The sequence below is a fragment of the Lontra canadensis genome, unplaced genomic scaffold (genome assembly GCF_010015895.1).
Source record: "Lontra canadensis isolate GAN:19392208 unplaced genomic scaffold, GSC_riverotter_1.0 scaffold6, whole genome shotgun sequence".
Taxonomy (NCBI): Eukaryota; Metazoa; Chordata; class Mammalia; order Carnivora; family Mustelidae; genus Lontra; species Lontra canadensis.
In genome coordinates this window covers 30,510,149-30,516,775 of record NW_022631000.1, presented here as the reverse complement: position 1 = coordinate 30,516,775, position 6,627 = coordinate 30,510,149, and the positions used below count along the sequence as shown (strand labels likewise).

General features: G+C 36.8%; 1 pseudogene; it reads left to right on the top strand.

The window, feature by feature from the left end:
- The first annotated feature begins 4,705 nt into the window (after window positions 1-4,705).
- Window positions 4,706-5,326, top strand: LOC116864823 (annotated as a pseudogene).
- Window positions 5,327-6,627: the final 1,301 nt, after the last annotated feature.

Below are 6,627 nucleotides of genomic sequence, written 5' to 3'. Positions count from 1 at the left end.
AGGTCATGACCTGAGCCAAAATCAAGAGGCAGCAGATATTTAACTGATTGAGCCACCCAAATGCCCTGGCCTACAAAATATTTTTGAGGACATACTTTTTAATCTCTCTTGAGTAATTTCTAGGGTGATATTCCTGGGCCATATGTTAAATTTTATAAGAAATCTCTAAGCTGTTTCCCAGTGTTACTGTACAATTTGCATTCCCAGTAATAACATATGAAGAGTTTGAGTTACTTGCTCCATATCCTTGTTGACACTTGGTATTGTCAGTATTTTTAATTTTAGCCAATCTAGTGGGTATGCAGAATATCTCATTATGTTTTTAATGTACATTTCCTTAATGACAAATGACATTTTTTCAGTACTTTTTTGTCATTCATATATCCATTTAGTAAAAAGTCTCTTCAAATATTTTGCTCATTACTTTAACGTTTTATTGAGTTGAAGAGTTTTTTACATAGTCTGAATACAGTTCTTTCTTAGATATGGGTTTATCAAGTATTTTTTCTCTGTAGTTTACCTTTTGTTTTTTTTTAACAATTAAGATAAAAATCTTAATAAAATCGATTTTTTTTTCATTTAGTTCATGTTTTTGTGTCCTATTTAAGAAATTGTTCCTATGGGAGGTGGAGAGGAGAAGTGAGTTGGGGGAAATCAGAGGGGGAGAAAAACCATGAGAGACTGTGGACTCTGAGAAACAAACTGAGGGTTTTGGAGGGGAGGCAGGTGGGGGGTTGGGTGAACCTGGTAGTGGGTATTAAGAAGGGCATGTATTGCATGGAGCTTGAATGAATTTTGGAACACTGAAAATATAAAATTTTAAAAAATAAAAAGAGAAAGAAAAAATTTTTTAAAAGTTTTTATTTATTTATCCGACAGACAGAGATCACAAGTAGGCAGAGAGGCAGGCAGAGAGAGAGGAGGAAGCAGGCTCCCTGCTGAGCAGAGAGCCCGATGAGGGGCTCGATCCAAGGACCCTGGGATCATGACCTGGGCTGAAGGCAGAGGCTTTAACCCACTGAGCCACCCAGGTGCCCCAGAAAAAAAAAAAAAATTTAAAAAGTAAAAGAAAGAAAGAAATTGTTCCTATTCCATGACCACGAAGATTTTCTCTTGTTTTCTTTTGGAAGTTTTAGCTCTTAAATTTAAGTCAATGACTCATTTCAACTTAATTTTTATATATGCTGTGAGGGTAGTTTAGAAAAAGAAATGTAAACATATAGTTATCCAATAGCTCTAGCATCATTTATAAAAAAGGCAATACTTTTCTCACTGAATTATCTTGGCATCCTGGTTAAAAAAAAATCAATTGACCTTATAAGTGTGGCACCAATTTCTGGATTCTCTTTTTAGTTCTATTAATCTGGTAAAACTAACATTTTGTCCTGAAACCTCTAGATGCTTTGGTCTCCTCATAGTTTCTCATATCAGGAAGATCACTAGCATCCACCTGGGTTTCCCTTCCTTATACCAAAGCCATATATCTCTCACAAGGGAATAAGATGAAACACATATGGGGCTCACCTCCTCTGTCTACAGCTATTCAGAGATCACTGTCCTTCATTTCCTAACCTTCAGTTTCCTGAAAACTGTTGTTTCATATATTGGGTCAACTTGTCATTAAGTTATTTCAGGCACTGGTGTAAATCCAGTCTCTGTTACTGCCATCTCTATAACCTAGGATATGGCCTATAACATATAGACAGATGGTGGATAGATAGATAGATAGATAGATGTATATATCTACATATAATTGAAAGGAATGTGTACTCTCGTATTATCAAGTGGAGTCTTTCCTATATGAAAGTTGAGTCAAAATGTTTGAAATGTTCAAGTCTCCTATATTATTACTTATTTTCTGCTTAATTTTTCAGTCAATTACTTTGAAAAAGCATTGAAATTTCCAACTATAATTATTTTATTGAGATATAACTGACAAACAGCATTTTAGCTTCAGGTATACGAAACAATGACTCCATTTTTATATATACTATGAGATAATCACTACAATAAGTCTTCTTAACATCATCACCATATATAGCCACACACTTTTTTAAGTAAGCTCCATAACCAGCGTGGAGCCCAAACCTACAACCCTGAGATTAAGACCCAAGCTAAGTTAAAAAGTCAGATGCTAAACCAACTGAGCCACCGAGGCACCCCACAAATTTTTTTGTCTTGTGATAAGAACTTTCATTCTCTTACCAACTTTCAAATACATGATACAGTATTGTTAACTATAATTCAACTATAATTTTGGATTCGTCTATTTCAGTGTTTAGTTTTATTATTTTTCCTTTCCTCCACTTAGAAGCTCTCAAGTGAAAAAATATTTATGATTGTCATGCCCTTTTAAAGAATTAATCCTTTTAGCATTATTCCTTTCTGCATTTCTGGTAATTTTTTATTTTAAAAATCTACATTGTCTGATATTAATAAAATGAATCTAGTTTTTTAAATTAGTGCCTTATTAGTGTCCCCACTAATTACTGATGTGACTGAGTTCAAATCCATCATCTTGTTAAATATTTCTATTTGTCATTTCAGATTACCTGAGCTTTTCTCAATGATCCCATTTTATCTCCATTTTTAGCTTAATAGCTATATATCTTTGTTTTATAATTACTGTATACTGTAGCCTCTGCAATACGTATTTTATCACTACCTTTCAAATAATATTACATCACTCCCCATACTGTGTAAGAACAACATAATAACCTGCTTCTATTATCCCCATCATACACTGTGCTAAAGTTGCCATATATCTTACTTCTACATACACTATAAATTCTACTTTGTTTCATACAATTATCTTTTAATTAAATTATAAATAGGAAGAAATAATTTTTATCCACATATTTCCCATTTCTAGGAGTCTTCAGTGCTTCATGTACACCCAAATTTCCATCTGTTATCATATTTCTCTCATCTGAAGGACTCACTTTAACAATTTGTATAGTGCAGATTTGTTGGCTATAAATTCTCTCTCCTTTTCTTTGGAAAATATCTTTATTTTGCTATTTTGCCTTTATTTTAAAAATAATTGTTTTCATCTGTGAAGAAGTCTACACTGACAGATTTTTGTTTGTCTCCATTCAGTCCTTTAGTAACGTCACTACATCATCTTTTCCTTTCATATTTTCAGATAGATTAGTCTGTAGTCACTCTTATCTTTGTACGTCCATCATGAGCCTTTTTCTCTGTGTGTTTTTAAGCTTTACTTTTTATCACCGATTTCCTGGAATTGAATTTGATGTAGGTTTGTGTGATGTTCTTTATATCCAAATTTGGGTTCTGTGAGCTTTTTTGGATCTGTGCGGGTTTAGTTTTCACATTTGGGAAGACTTTGAACATCTTTTTCTTCTGACCCCTCTTTCCACTTCTACTTTTGGGAATTCAGTTACACTTATATAAACAGTTTGATATTACTCCTGAAGTCACTAACACTTTCCTCATTTTTCCTATTATTTTTGTCTCTCTGTTTGATTTTGGATATTTATCACTTCCATATTTTCAAGGTTATGGATCTTCTGTTAATCTGCTACTAAACCTACCCATATATTTTTAATTACAGATACTATATATTTTCAATTTGAGACCTTCCATTTGGGTTTTTAAATAAATGCTTTTTTATGCTTTTTCCATCTCTTTTTTTCATCATGCTCATGTTTTTTTCTAACTTCTTGAACATATGAGGCATATTTATGATAGCTGTTTTAAAGTCTTTGTCTGCTAACTATATCATCTATCATGATAGCCAGTAGGTCAATGATCTAATTTCTTTTTCTGATTTGAGTCTTATTTTTCTGCTTCTTTAGATGCCTCTTCATTTTTTTATTAAGTGACAGACATTGTAAATTGGATATTGTTAGTTGTAAAATACATAGTTTATGCTATTTAATAGTGTTGGGATTTTTGGCATAGAGTTAAATTAGATTGCCTTCTTATACTCAGCATAATCCCTTTGAGATTTTTCCAAGTGTTGCCTATATCTAGCAGGCTTTTTTAGATAAATTATAAACAAATGAAAAAACCCAGTTTTTATCATCAGTTTGACATCTTCCTCAGAGTAGAATGAAAGCTGTTTTTACAAAAAAATTCCATGTAAAAATATTTGAGAAGTAAAGGCATAGGAGAATGTTTATTTCTTCAGCAAATTCTAGCAAAGAAGTTATTTTTACTTTAAATAACAATTGTTTGCTAGTATGAACACAATATAGTATTCCTATCTGCAAGATACAGTACCAAGAATTTCTTTTGTCAAATTTCCATTTAAAGTCTTGTTTCTGAGCATTGACCCCCTTGGCTTCTCCTCTCTTTCACAGCAGAGTTTGGAGTAATCTTTCATCCATCAGTATAGGGATTGCTGGTCATTCCAGGCAAGTGGTAACCCCAGGCGATCATCTTGCAACAGACACTGTAGGGACCTCCTGAAAATGAAAAGTTTGTAGGCAGAGTAAAGCAAGGTGAGAAGAACTGAATTAGGAATCCCAGGAGCCCCTGTTCCTTCCTTCATTCATTCTTTTCCCTGCCTTGGGATCTAGAAAGAATATATATTTTGGTGTTACAATAAGCTGGTTTTGAACCACTGCTCCATGTGACTTGGGGTATATAGTCCTGTTGCAGAGCTGCTTCAAGTCTGCTGATGCGGAGTGGAGGCCCATGGTGATGCAGAGTGGAGGCCCATGCTGACCTGGGCCAGGGAATGTGCTGCATCTGGAAGAGCTTCTTCCCCAATGCCTATAAGCAGGTAAAATTGGGTGAAGAGTCCCCAGTTCCAGTGTGGTGTGTCTCCAATTCTAAAGGAGGTGACAACATTAGAAATGGTGCTCATGTGAAGATGGTTGATAGAGCTGAATGCCACCTTGTAGACTGGCAGCCCTGAGCACCTACTGGTGGTCAACTTTGGCTCAGCCACTTGACCTCCTTTTACTAGCTAGCTGCCAGCCTTCAGCAAACTAGTGGAAGAGTTCTCCTCAGTGGCTAACCTTCTGTTGGTCTACATGGATGAGGCTCATCTTTCAGAGGATTGGTCAGTGTCTGGTGATTCTTCTTTGTCTTTTGAAGTGAAGAAACATCAGAAGACCGATGTGCAGCAGACCACCAGCTTCTAGAGCATTTCTTCTTGCCACCCCAGTGCCAAGTTGTGGCTGAACACATGGACAATAATCCCAATGCTGTTTATGATGTAGGCTTTGAATATGTGTGTATTGTGCAGAGACAGAGAATTGCTTATCTGGGAGGAAAGGGCCCTTTCTACTATAACCTTCAAGAAGTCCAGCATTGGCTGGAGAAGAGCTTCAGCAAAAGATGGAATCTAGAGTAGTTGGTTAAATGCATAATTGTAAAAGAGTTTTTTTTTTAATTATGTAAGGGAAAGGAAACTAAGAACTGAATCCACTATTTCTTTTTTTTTTTAAAAGATTTTATTTATATATTTGACAGACAGAGATCACAAGTAGGCAGAGAGGCAGGCAGAGAGAGAGGAGGAAGCAGGCTCCCTGCTGAGCAGAGAGCCCGATGGAGGGCTCGATCCCAGGACCCTGGGATCATGACCTGAGCGGAAGGCAGAGGCTTTAACCCACTGAGCCACCCAGGCGCCCCTGAATCCACTATTTCAACTGAGTCCCGTTGTCTTGCTGAAAGTCAGAAATTTACATGTCAGAAGAACATAAATCTCTAACGTTTCCACGCTCCTTTTACCACTCAAATGGCATTTAGCTAAATAGCAGCCCCAGCACAGCTCTTCCTAGTGAGAGTCCCTGAGTGAAAAGATCCCAAGATAGAGACAGAGAAAGAAACCCTGTTTCAACATGTGTTCATTCTGCCTTGGGAAGGAAGTAATAAGAAAAGACTACCTGAATAACTACTATGTTGGGGAACTATTGTCCTTATTAGTATAAGGGGTATTGCCTACGCTTTATTCAGCATGGATGCAGCCCATCTGGAAAGTTCCCAAATATTTACTTATAACAAGTCTTTGAGCCCAGTCCTTGTGGTTAGGGATTTCGTGTTTAACAATGTTCAAGTAGGGGCACCTGGGTGGCTCAGTGGGTTAAAACCTCTGCCTTTGGCTCAGGTCATGATCCCAGGGTTCTGGGATCGAGCCCCACATCAGGCTCTCTGCTCAGCGGGGAGCCTGCTTCCTCCTCTCTCTGCCTGCCTCTCTGTCTACTTGTGATCTCTGTCTGTCAAATAAATAAAATCTTAAAAAAAAAGTAAAAACAAAAAACAAAAGTAATTTCTGCTGTTCTAATTTCTAGCCACGTGGTGGTGGTGGTGCTCTATGCCAGTCTAAATATCCCAGAACTGACAGGTGTACGTGCAGATAGCAAGAATGATCCCTACCTGGAGGATTAGGGTGATTATCTGAAACCTGAGGGTTCCTTTCTAGGTGGGGGAGGGGGGGATGCCCAAGAAGAAAATCCAATTGACAAGCTAGGGACAGGAGGCAGAAAGATGAGGAGGCTTCACAGAATTTCACCTTGATGCTATAGAGAGCAGGACTAATCTGTAAGTCACAGAAACAGGGAAACATAAAACATACATGGGCCAGAAAAAGAAACAGCTCAACCAAAATTAACATTGAGAATATACATATGAAATCAATGTATTTATCAATGTATG